The 12,069-nt window shown below is 45.3% G+C and overlaps 1 protein-coding gene across 1 annotated transcript in view; it reads left to right on the top strand.

The window, feature by feature from the left end:
• Positions 1-12,069, top strand: part of CNOT6L (CCR4-NOT transcription complex subunit 6 like) — a 59,256-nt gene that overhangs the window by 14,659 nt on the left and 32,528 nt on the right. The gene's annotated exons all lie outside the window — the stretch shown is intronic.

The following is a 12,069-nucleotide window of genomic DNA, read 5'->3' as shown; positions in this document are numbered from 1 at the left end:
ATGGGCGGCTTTTGTTTGCGGACCACAAAAAACGGAACGGTTGTGTGCATGAGGCCTTACATTGCTGCCACATACTTTTGCACCCCTTTAAAAAAAGGCTACTTTCAGACTCGTGTTTTGGTGCAGATCCGTTATGTAGCTGCACAAACTCATCCATTCAGATAATACAATTGCATGAATCCGTTCAGAACGGATCAGTTTATATTTTCTTTAACATAGCCAAAACTGATCTGTCTTGAACACCATTGAAAGTCACTGGGGGACGGATCCGTTTTCTATTGTGTCAGTGAAAACGGATTTCTCCCCATTGACTTACATTGTGTGTCGGGACGGATCTGTTTTGGCTCAGTTTCATCAGATGGACACCAAAACACTGAAACCAGCATTTTGGTGTCCGCCTCCAGAGGAATGGAGACTGATCGGAGCCAAACTGATGCATTCTGAGTGGATCCTTTTTCCATTCAGAATGCATTAGTTCAAAACTGATCCGATTTTGGACCGCTTGTAAGAGCCCTGAACAGATCTCACAAACTGAAACCAAAACGCCAGTGTGAAAGTAGCCTAATGCTTCAATCTGGCTAGTGTAATCTTATGGTCAGGAGATGGGTAGAAGCTGCCGTGTGGACAGAAGTTCTGTGTCACTGGTATACTAGCTGCTGTTAAACTCTTCTCTATGATGAGACCCCTTTAAGTACCTCTTGAGGTAATGGATAGCATGGGGTTAATGCGTGAGATATATCATAGAGTTAATTACTATTAATGTGAGGCAAATGGTGGTGTTCCTTTTTGAATTTTTGTGTCACATTAAAGGGGTTTTTCTATCTCAGACAATGGGGGCATATCGCTAGGACCCGCACATACGCTGAGAACAGAGCCGGGAAATGAACGAAGGCTGCACTGCGCATGTGGGGCTGCCCAAAATAGCTGAGCGCTGGCTCGACTGTTGCAGTCTGCGCCATAGAAATTAATGGGAGCATGGGCTACACATGCGCGGTGTGCTCCCATTCAGTTTTATCGGAGCAGTGCTTGGTTGTGGACGAAATCCGTGGTGGGACTTGCACCTATCAGACAATAGGGGCATATCCTAGCAATGTGTCCCCATTGTCTGAGATGGGAATACCCCTTAAATACTATAGGACTTCCCTGCATAACGGAAATGGGACGGATCCGTTTTGCAGCCCATAAACTTCTATTATGACGGAATGTATAACTGAATGCCTCTAAAGGCATTGCGTTCTGGTCTGTGGTAACTGAATCCATAACGCAATTCAGCTTATACCAGTAAACTAAGTGTAGTAATTTCATAACTTGAAATTCGCTAATCTCTAATGACCTCATGTATACAATATATATGATCTACAAAACGGACAAGAATAGGGTAGGTTATATTTTGAGGACCATGGAACGGAGCAACGGTTGCAGACAGCACACGGAGTGCTATCTGCATCTTTTGCATGAGGCCTCACATTAATAAGTGACCCCCTCATTTATCTCATACTGGCAACACTGGGGTTAATGAGGCACATTAACCCCAGTGTTTCTATGTTGCTGCTGGCTGTGTTTCAGATCATTGGGAAGAAGTGGGAACCTCTGCTGGTATGTGCACACTATTCCCCACCATTCTTTTCACTGACACTACCCCACCGCCATGTTTGCATTGGTGGCACCCTTCCTCTGATCTTTCTCTATAATGGCCTGTTCACCACTAGAAGCATAAAAAAAAATCCTGGAGTGCTTCTTTAATGTAAAGAGCTGTGTGCTCTAGTTTTCAGCGGTAATCTAAATCCGCAATTGGGGACAAGAATAGGCATATTATATTAGTGCCGGCAAAATGTGGAACACACATTGCCGGTGTCTGTGTTTTGCGGATCTGTGGATCCACAAAACGTGCTACAGACGTGTGAATGGGGCCTTAAAGGGATGCTGTTAACATGACCACATCAGTCTTCACGATTTATATTACAATATACCAGTATTACTGCCTTGTGTCTTGTAATTTGTCTATAAAAATCACTTTTATTAATTACCTAAATAAGGAGCTCAAGGGGCTGTCTGTTGGAGCCCAGCCACAGCCCTTCTCCTTGAGCCCAGCACTGCCCCACTGCTAATTTATTCACTCCTTGCCGCCGACCTCATATGCCTGGTGCACCGTAATCTCGCGCAAGTGCTGTGGAAAGACCAGTCAGCGCATGCGCAATGTGTTCTGTGAGGCCGCTGCCAGGACACTGCACGGGCGCTGACAGGTCTATCCACAGCAAATGCACGAGATTACGGCGCACAAGGCATATGCGGTCGGTGATGAGTGAATACATGGGGGGGGGGGGGGGCGGCTGCAGCTGGGCTCGAACGGCCAGTGGGACAGACCCTTGGGCTCCTTATTTAGGTAATTTGCATATTATTTTTATGGACAATAGACTGATGTGGTCATGTTAACAGCTCAATAAGTGAAATCCTGGTGACAGAATCCCTTTAAAGAGGAGCTGTCACCACTGTTAACATGTCTGTTAGTGAATAGCCGTATTCTGTTAACTATCGGGGCTCTGTCACACGAGCGCATGCCGTGCGGGTAACCCGCTGCCTGAAAGGGCCAGGCCCTGTTCTGGACAGCAGAGACAAGGAGCAGTAACATGATTGATAATGCTCTGTGGCCTTTTTACTACAAAATCAGTGACCACTTTATCTCATACCGATTTTGTAGTAGAGGCACGGAGCATTATCAATCATGTTACTGCTCCATGTCTCTGCTGTCAAACGGGGCTTGGCTCTTTCACGCAGTGGATGTCATGCATGGCAGCCACTCTTGTGAAAGGGCCCTAACGCGGTCTCTCTAACTGTATAATCATTCTGTAACATCTGTTCTAAGAACTCTGGTGTGTTGCTGCTTGTTCCTACTACAAATGAATAAACTGCTACCTGCGTATTACTAGGTAGGGGTGTGTCACTGACCAATCCCTGCTGCCGGTATCTGTGTGGGGACACACCCCTTTGGAAGAGAAATGGTAACACCCAGTTTGTTAGGTTTATCGGAAGAACAGCAAAGGAACAGAACAATGCAGAGCTATGAGAAAATAGCTCCTGGATTATTTTATGGGAAATAAAGGTAGTTAGAAAGCACACAAGTCAGCAGTGACGGCAGGTGCTCTTTACATTGTAGCTAGGACTGGGGTCAGGATATTGTACTATAGGCTAGGATTATGGTGTGACTGGGTGAAGCCTGTGGGCTAAAAAAACTAACTAGTTGTCCCAATTCTGATGCACTGATATCTGTTTAATATTGCAGGGAACAAATATCAGTTTTGTTTAGTTCCCTGGGTTTCTGGCATGCATTAAGAAATATGGCAAGGTTTCAGTGTACATCTGATCTGTCATATGGGAGGTCTAATAGTGTTTCTACTGTGGCCACAGACCCTTTATTTAACCCCTTATTGACCCAGCCAACGTGTTTTTAGTTTTTCTTCCTGACTCCAGAGCAGTAACTTTATTTTTTTATTATTCATATAGATGTATGAGGGCTTGAATGTTTGGGCTTTGTTCTTACAGCATTCATTGTGGGCTGAAAGCGACATGACCTTATTCTGCGGGTCAGTATGATTAGTGTGGCATCAAATTTTGTCTTTGTGTAGTTTTTATTATGTTTTACTACTCAAAAAATATAAAAATAAAAGCCTGTCACTATTGACCACTACATCTGATGTTAAATGAACAGGGTCGGCGTTATCTCCGATCCTTGTCATTGTGGACAGGTGCTGTCTGTAATATACAACTGGCACCCTTGTATGGAGCGGGATCACCTTGTGAGCCTTCACCTTACCTGCCCATCTGGGTTTAATTGTTAACCACAGGTGTGTACTTGGTTTAGCTGTAGAGCGACCACTGGTATGGCTTAATCTAGAACTGACATTTGCACCATGACCACTGAATCTGTAGTTGTGCAGCAAGATGACTAGCCAAATTGCATTGAAAAGTAGTCTTAATGGATGGGCTTCTCAAAAAAGATGGCAAGTATGCATAATATATAATGCAACAAAATCTCAGGAAAGCTGGTCTGCATAAATCTGTGGACTTCTCAGAAATGCAGTCTAAGGCTACTTTCACACTAGCGTTCATAGGTCCGTTCGTGAGCTCCGTTTGAAGGAGCTCACGAGCGGAGCAGAACGCTTCCGTCCAGCCCTGATGCAGTCTGAATGGAGTAGATCCGCTCAGACTGCATCAGTCTGGCGGCGTTCAGCCTCCGCTCCGCTCGGACAGCTGAACGCTTCTTGCAGCGTTCAGCTGTCCGCCTGGCCGTGCGGAGGCGAGCGGATCCATTCAGACTTAGTGTAAGTCAATGGGAACGGATCCGCTTGAAGATGTCACCATATGGCTCAATCTTCAAGCGGATCCGTCCCCCATTGACTTTACATTGAAAGTCTGAACGGATCCGCTCAGGCTACTTTCACACTTAGAAAAAATTCTAAGTTATTAATGCAGACGGATCCGTACTGAACGGAGCCTCCGTCTGCATTAATATGAACGGATCCGATCGAACGCTAGTGTGAAAGTACCCTTACAGAGACATTTCTGGATGTGTATCTATTTAATGCACTAGTCTTGTCCCTTACACCACCCCAGATCTCTCCCATGCAGTCAGTAATGTCCTTCAATTCTTTCAGGTTTTTGCCCTCTTGATTTCACCCATAACGCTGCTCGAGGCGTTTTGCTTGGAGATTCTTAGGCCACTTCCACTCGTGTTTTGGTGCAGATCTGTTATGCACCCGTTCAGAACGGATCTGTTTGTATTATTTTTAACATAGCCAAGGCGGATTTGTCTTTAACACCATTGAAATTCAATGGGGGACGGATCCGTTTTCTATTGTCAGTGAAAACCGATCTGTCCCCATTGACTTGCATTGTGTGCCAGGACGGATCAGTTTGCCTGCAGCGTCTTGGTGTCCGCCTCCAGAGCAGAATGGAGGCAAACTGATGCATTCTGAGTGGATCCTTTTCCATTCAGAATGCATTAGGGCAAAACTGATCCGTTTTGGACCGCTTGTGAGAGCCCTGAACGGATCTCGCAAACGGAAAGCCAAAACGCCAGTGTGAAAGTAGACTTCCTCTAGCATCTACTGACCTACGGACAGAGCAGCTCAGCTTGCTTCATGCTGATTTAACAGGTAACAAACATTTGCTACGTTTAAGTGTTAATTCTAAATCTCTCTTCCAATCCAAATATAAAACACTAAGCTGGATACAGATAAGCTCCCCTCCACTGTTCTGTGGAAGTGAAGTATATTGTTGCTGGGCGATTATGACCTTAATCAAAATGAATTGAACATTTTAACTTTTAATTAGACGGAGGAACATTAATTGTTTTGTTAGAGATGTGTGAGGCGGTTTCTCTGCCATGCTGGTGGTGCTCTGGATAGTGGACAATATAGGAGATGGAATGCTTGCAGCTGGATGTGACATTACTGCCACCCTCCTGAGCTGCTCTAAATGGGAATACCATCTGTCCTTGGAAGACAAAACTATTTCAATGGCATCTGGGAGTACCACCCTTCTATGCAGAGCAGTACACTTGGCTATTTATCATGGGATGTTTTACAGAAGATATTACAGGTTTACCACCATAGTGATCTGCTTTCAGTGGCAAGAACCAGTGGTTTTGTGACATTCACTTCATAGAGGGTATTACATTTTTTTTTTTTTATACCATTAAATGGGTTTTCTGAGATTTTCATACTAATGACATATCATACTAATGACCTATCCTCAGAATAGGAATCAGTAGTGATGAGAGAACTATGTTCGGCATATGGGCTATCAAAGAATCCTATTATGGATTCCGATACCACGGACCATAATGGAATTCTATGATGGCATGCTCCACGGAAGACTATGAAGCATTCTGTATTGCGTTCTGTCATAATAGAAGTCTATGGCCTCTTATAGGCTTCCGTGGTGCATGCCGTCATAGAATTCTATTATGGTCCGCGGTAGTGGAATCCATAAAAGCATTCTTTCATAACCCGAACTTGAAAACACAAGTTGGCTCGTCAGTATCTGGTGGGAGTCCGACACCCGGGACCCGTCACGATCAGCTGTCTGAGAAGGCAGCGGAGCTCCTGTGAGCGCCATGGCCTTCTCCATGCTTGCCAAGCACAGCATCATACATTGTATAGTGTCTGTGCTTGGTATCATGCTCAACCCCATTGTGAATGGGGCTAAGCTGCTATACAATGTACGGCACAGTGCTTGGTAAGCATGGAGAAGGCCATGGCGCTCACAGGAGCACCGCTGCCTTCTCAAATGGCTAATCAGTGTGTGTGTGTCATCAGTACTAAAGTCTCAGAAAACTCTAAACTTTAATTACTGAAAACTTCTTCTTGCTTTTATTCTTAAAATGTACTGCCATGTATAGATATACAGTCCTGATCAAAAGTTTAAGACCACTTGAAAAATGGCAAAAAATCCTACTTAGCATGGCTGGATCTTAACAAGGTTCCAAGTAGAGCTTCAACTTGCAACAAGAAGGGGTAGTGAGACAAAACATTTTTTGAGCATTCAATTTAATGAAAACAACTAAACTGAAACGGGCTGTTTTTCAGCTGATCAAAAGTTTAGGACCACACCTCCAAACATGAACTCAGTAATGAGTAGCTCCGCCGTTTGTTTATCACTTCTAAAATTCGTTTCGGCATGCTTGATGCAAGCGTTTCCATGAGGTGAGTGGGAACATTTCTCCAAGTGGCGAAGACGGCCGCACGAAGGCCATCTACTGTCTGGAACTGTTGTCCCCCAAGGTTCTCAATTGGATTTAGATCAGGGGAACACGCAGGATGGACCAAAACAGTGATGTTCTCCTGGAAGAAGTCCCTTGTCCTGCGGGCATTGTGTACTGTAGCGTTGTCCTGTTGAAAAACCCAGTTACCACACAGACGAGGGCCCTCAGTCATGAGGAATGCTCTCTGCAACATCTGGACATAGCCAGCGTCCGTTTGACGCCCTGCACTTCCTGAAGCTCCATTGTTCCACTGAAGGAAAAAGCACCCCAGACCATTATGGCACCCCCTCCACTGTGGCGCGTAGAAAGAATCTCAGGTGGGGTCTGCTTGTCATGCCAGTAACATTGGCAACCATCAGGACCATCAAGGTTAAAAAAAAATAATTCTCATCAGAGAATAAAACTTTCTACCACCTTTCAATGTCCCATGTTTGGTGCTCTCTTACAAAGTCCAAACGAGCAGTTCTGTGGCGTTCAAGGAGACGAGGTCTTTGAAGACGTTTTTTGTTTTTGAAGCCCTTCAGTCTCAGAGGCCATCTGATGGCTATAGGGCTGCAGTCAGCACCAGTAAGGGCCTTAATTTGGGTCGAGGACCATCCAGTGTCTTGACGGACAGCCAATTGGATCCTCCGGCTCAGTTCAGATTTTTTTTTTTTTGGGGGGTCTTCCACTTGACTTTTTTTGTTCCATAACCCTCAGGATCATTTAAGAAACTCCAAATGACTGTCTTACTGCGTCCCACCTCAGCAGCGATGGCGCGCTGTGAGATCCTGCTTATGCAGTTCAACAACCCGAACACGTTCAAAAAGGGATTTTTTTTTTTTTTTTTCTTCCTTTGTCATCACAACGTGTGACTACCTCACAGAAAAGGACAATGAATCCACATCTTTGCATAGATTTGGCGATTTAAAGGAATGTGGTCCAAAAATCTTGATCAGCTGAAAAATAGCCTGTTTCAGTTTATTCGTTTTCATAAAATTGAATGCTCAAAATGTTTTGTCTCACTCCCATTTCTTCTTGTTGTAAGTTGAAGCTCTACTTGGAACCTTTTTAAGATCCAGCCATGCTAAATGATTCTTTTTGCAATTTTTTTTCAATTGGTCTTAAACTTTTGATCAGGACTGTACCTGCGTATGCCAGTACGTCATGCATGTGTAGAGTTCCAGTAATGGGGTTGGCCACTATGTGGCTACTTTGTTTGTAAGATGACTTTATGGCACTTAATAACAGTATTTGATATTCTGTGCCATTTTCCATGTTTTCATAAAGTATTCTCCCTTGTTGAAGTATATTGTGCTGTCCACACAGAGGTCCTGTCCATATAGTGGCTGCCGAATGAGTCATGTGACCAGGCAAATCACGGTCTCCTCCAGTGAAATGCACTGTACCTGCAATAAATTCAGCCTTCTAAGTGCTGATGTGGGGAAGGCTGAGCGATATGTCTGGAGTTACTTTTCCCTGGTCACATGACCATCCATCAGCAGCCACCTTATGGACAGTACAGAATAATTACCCAACAAAGAAACATGACATGTGACATGCGGTCTATTAGGCCATGGCATATCCTAATAGGGACATAGTCATAGCAGGCCTGCGATCCTTTGTTAGGCCCTGTCCCTATGAACACCCCTGATGCCTTGCCAGGTCAGCATGGCAACACATCAGGAGTGCTGATGGTGACAGAGGGAGTCTTTTCCAGTTGTAGCCATGGCAGTGGAAGCCCAACTGTCGAAGTGCAGGGCTCTGCTCACATGATCACCATGATGTAACTGTACATCATGGCGGGTTAAAGGGCTTGTACTGTGATATAATATATTGTCTGCCAACATGGGGGATATAAGCAGTTGCCAGGCATGTGTGGCAGTGGCGTTCCCATATCACATGATGATACATGCTGTGTCCACAGTAAGATAGAGATATAGCTTTGGCTTATATTTTTATACTAATGAGGGATGGGCTTGTCACTTTTTTTTTTTTTTTTTTTTTTTTTTTTTTTTTTAATGCTGCCCTGACCAAGGGCACCTTAAACTGGTGCCAGATACCCAATTGACTCCCCCCCCCCCCCCAATTAGGAGGAGTTCAGGACCCAGTGTGCATTAGTGAGTTCTTATGATCATTAACTCTTAGCACCCCTGGTGTTGATTGAAAGCATTTGTCCTATAGAAATCAGTGGGATGGGCAGAGCCAGGATCTCAAATATGTTTATTGTACAGGTCCTGCGTCAGGCTGTTCTGTGCAGATTTGTCAAAATGGCTGGGATTATGAGATATTGACATTGATATAATCGCGATCAGATCAGTGGGGTCCCCCTTATCAGCTGTTTTAAGAACCTGTGGTCTCTTCCTAGGCTAGTGACTTCACATTCATCGGTCACATGGCCTAGACACGGCTCGGTTCCAGTGAATGGTGCTGAGCTGTGATACCAACCAATGCTACTATCCAAAGGACAGTGCTGTACCTGGTAAGCTGCAAGGAGGCTTTGGCACTCACCAAAACATTGTGACCTCCTTAAACTGCTAAGAAAAGACTGGCACTTACTTTGATATATCCTGCTGTTTTATCGCCACACTGTAGCTTTCTACAGTATATATCTACAATGTGCTGATAAACACCATGATGTATCAACAAAGTGCCCGTGTTTTCTTCACATATATGCATCGTGCTCTCTAGCACATCAGAAATACCAGAGTGCCAACTTTCATATACTACCTCCTCAAACTGCTGATCAGTGGGTGCTCGGGTTGGATCCTGCCGGTCTGATATTGATTAGCTGTCCTCAGGATAGGCGATCAATATCAATCTTGTGTAATGTCAATGTATGGTGCTATGTTTAGTAAGCTGAGAAGTGACCGAGGAGCAAGATTTCTGCCCAAAAAATTTACCCATGATGCACCAAAAATGTTGTGGTGTTTAGCAGACATTAAAGGGTTTCTGTCACCTGAAAAATGGGTATTAAGCTGTCTGACATCAGCGATGTGCATAATGTAGGCTGAACATAATTATATTAGTGCCATCTTACTTCCTGCTGTTGCACCCCCAGGGCCAGGGCAGCGCTGCTGTCCGCCGGCCGTGTAAATCTTGTGCTGTTCAGTATTCAGCGCAGTGAGGGAAGGATGCTCGGCAGCTCCTGGCTTCCTCACTGTGCCTGTGCTGACTACTGACCGGCACGAGATTCTGCTTTCATTTTCAACGGGGCTGCAGAGGTTGCAGATGGCACACAGTGTGCTGTCCGCATCTGCACTTCCGTTCCGCAGCCCTGCAAAAAATAGAACATGTCCTATTCTTGTCTGCAACCACTGACAAGAAAAGGCATTTTTTATTATAGTGCCAGCCATGCAGGAACGTACATGGCCGGTGTCTGTGTTTTGCGGACTGCAAAACAGTTGCGGATGTGTGAATGCACCCTTATATGTGCGTTTTAAGTGTGTAGACTAGAGAGGAGCGAATAGATTCCTCATCAGCTGGGGCTGTCCCTACAGATGAAGCACCCACCTGCCATTTAAAGGGGCCAGATATGTAGTCCATCCCTAACAATCTTGCAGCTGCTCTTCCAGGTAGCTGCTCCTGAAGCAGAACAGCAGCACAGGTGCGAGATGTCCAGCCCTGTTAATCAGGCGGCAGGCGCTTCACCTGCCGAGACAGCACCTCAGGTGAAGAACTCATGCTGATGAGATGAATCTATTCCCATATAGACATGATTGGACACTATGGGGAAGAACAGATCACTAGGTTACCTTAGGTCAGTGGTGGCGAACCTATGGCACGGGTGCCAGAGGCAGCACTCAGAGCCTTCTATGTGGGCACCCGCACCCTGGAAAAAGTCTATGGTGTACCAATATGCCTTAGACTTCTCCTGCCATTCATCAGCTCAGGGCATGCTATGAACAACAGAGGCATCGCATTAAATGTAGGCAGGCTATTATAGCTAAATGATAAAGTACATGGAAGATATGCTATATTGGTATTCGGGTTAAATTTCAGTGTTGACACTTTGCAATAAATAAGTGGGTTTTGGGTTGCGGTTTGGGCACTCAGTCTCTAAAAGGTTCGCCATCACTGCCTTAGGTGGTCACTAACTTTTTACACAACTCTGCATACTAGGATTAATGGCTAGTTTGTTAGGTTTAAAGAGCACTGTGACTGGTTGAATGCTAGCACGCAAACCAAATTTGAAGGCAGCCTGTCAAAAGATGTGAGAAACTGGTCAGGCAAGAAGGGCAGGAAAAAGCCGGAGGGGAGCCGCCCATCATACACCACTCCATGTGCCCAGCTTGTTGTGGAGCTGTTTTCTCATAAATGCTATCATGGTTTTGAATTTAACGGCTTTGTCACCATAAATGCCTAAATTAAACTGGCTGACATTAGAGATGTGGTAATGTCATTGTCATCTGAACCTAACTAGTCTATTCCTGTCCATGCCCCCGTTGCTCCTAAATGTAACTTTTATAATATGTAAATTGGCCTCCAGGAACGGGGGGCATTTCTCCTGCTCCTAGAGGCTCCGTTCTCCCACCTGTCACCTCCCTCTAAGTCTTGACAGGGCCAGGCAGCGTTCGCATCCTCCTGCTGGCCCTGAGTGTATGGTAAATCTCGTGCCTGCGCCGTGCTGTTCAGTATTCAGCGCAGTAAGGAAGTCAGCAGCCAGTGAGCGTCCTTTCACTGGGCCAGCATGACTATGCAGACCCTGCCTGGCCCTGTCAATCGGGGCTAATTTGCTTATTATAAAAGTTACATTTATGAAGTAACAGGAAAAAGTCTGGTACCGTGTTAGGCCCCATGCACACGGCCGTGTGCGGGCCGTGGAACCGCGGCCTGGATCCCTCCTGAGAGCAGGAGCGCACGGCGTCACTGGTTGCTATGACGCCGTGCGCTCCCTGCTGCCGGCACAGTACAGTAATACACTGGTATAGATCTATTGGCTAAGGCCATGTGCATGGGGCCTTAGCCAATAGAAAAAGTTTAGTGCTCTCAGGGGCATGGATAGTAATAGGCTAGTTGGGTTCAGATGACATTAGCACATCTCTAATGTCAGCCAGTTTAATTTGGGTATTTCTGGTGACAGAAACCCTTAACAGTTTTGTAATGAGGGAGCCTATCAATAATTCATGCTGCCCTTGGTTTGGAAATCACAAATCATCTGAGGCCGAACTGGAGCCTTCTTTAAAGGTGTGTTGCCAGGTCTATCCACAAACTGATCGGTGGGGGTCTGACTTCCAGGAACATGTTCACTTTCTCAGAGCCAGGCTGAGCATGCACCCTTCTGCTTAATTCATTCTCTATTAGACCACTGGAAATAACCACTTGGA

Source organism: Bufo gargarizans, chromosome 1 (assembly GCF_014858855.1).
Source record: "Bufo gargarizans isolate SCDJY-AF-19 chromosome 1, ASM1485885v1, whole genome shotgun sequence".
Classification (NCBI taxonomy): Eukaryota; Metazoa; Chordata; class Amphibia; order Anura; family Bufonidae; genus Bufo; species Bufo gargarizans.
Note: the sequence above shows the minus strand (reverse complement) of the source record. Positions and strands in the feature narration are given on the sequence as shown.